Source organism: Ornithodoros turicata, chromosome 8 (genome assembly GCF_037126465.1).
Source record: "Ornithodoros turicata isolate Travis chromosome 8, ASM3712646v1, whole genome shotgun sequence".
NCBI classification, from domain to species: Eukaryota; Metazoa; Arthropoda; class Arachnida; order Ixodida; family Argasidae; genus Ornithodoros; species Ornithodoros turicata.
The window spans coordinates 18468678-18470135 of NC_088208.1; positions in this window are offsets into that span (position 1 = coordinate 18468678).

Here is a 1458-nt window from a genome sequence, read left to right on the forward strand (position 1 = left end):
GCTGAATACGGGCCCTTCGGCAGACGACGCATGCCATGCAGATACCGTCGCTGCCGTCATTCGCATTTGTTTTTGGCTGGTTTTCGTAACGTCGACGGTGTTTCTCTCCAGTGCATGGTCTGTCAGACGTGATACCGCTTTGCAAGTCGAAGAAAGGAGTGTCGGACCCAAGTATTTGTTTTCGCGGGTTCCCCTCAAATGCTGCCTTGCGGGAGAGGTGGCTGAAAATATATCGCGGAGTCCAGACCTGGGTAACTGCACTGCGATTGTTTCATTTCATATACAGTGAACCCTCGTTATTATGACCATGGTCGTTCCCGAAAATTTTGGTCATAATGCGGAATTGTCATATTAACAGGGGGGATTTGCAGAGATTTGACTGCATTGTTCCCCAGGAGTATGGTCGTAAAACGCGTATGTCAGATTATCGGGGGTCATATTAACGAGGGTTCACTGTACTGTGTAGTTTACATATGACAGTGTGTAGCGTAAACAGTCTTATCGGTAAAACAAGAGGTGGGAACACTTCCTCCTCTCCCAGCAAGTTCCGTGCGCTCTTCTTCGCGACAATCGAGCAGGCGTGGCTAAAGCGTAATTCTTTCTAAATATTTCGACTATTTCTGTTCCGATACTGTACGTAGTTTCTGTTGGGTCTGTTGCTATCCGTGGAGAACTTGAATGTCTGTTTAAAAAAGTCAGGTTCGCTTGGCAATTTTCAAAGTTTAAATGAAAAAAACAATTTCCCGCAATTAAAAATTGTCCAAAGCCTTCCTCAATTGTGGCAAAAGTTTCCAGATGGTAACTGCCGAATGTCCCACAATACTCCTGCGGGTACGTCGCCAGTTAGAATTCGTGCTGTGTACCGGCTGTGCTGTCTGGCGTTTTCCCCGGGTTTTCCGTTAGACATCCCAGACTAGTGCCGGTACAGTTCCCCCTGAAGTCGGCCCACGACGCATACTAACCCCCCTGCTCCCACTCCTTCCTGCTTTCCTTTCTCCATCTGTCCACATCTGTATGCCGCTCATAGCCTCAGTTGCTTCGCGGCGCTAATACGAAACTAAAAAAAAAAGTCCCTTTAAGGTTACGTATTGCACGGCCCTCGTAGAAAGCCATATTGGATTCCGATTCCGAATCGAATGCGCTTTTATTCGGCTCGGTATTCAGAGTGTCCGAATATTGGCTCAGCCCTAATCTCCATACATTCATAACGCCACGCTTTCCCAAGGCGCCCTTTCTCCCGCTCTATGTTAACCTTCAAGGTGAACAACAGACGCGCCGCGTATGAATGTTGATGAGGAAGAGTGCGCCCACAAAAGCAGAAAGCCCGTAAAAATGCCATGCCGACAATAGATTCATCTGAGCACGGCGTACATCAGCCGCTCCTTTTTGCATAGAATCGATAGCATATTTATACAGCAAGCGGTGGTTCCGGACGGGTGACTCCAAGTGCCAGTGGAC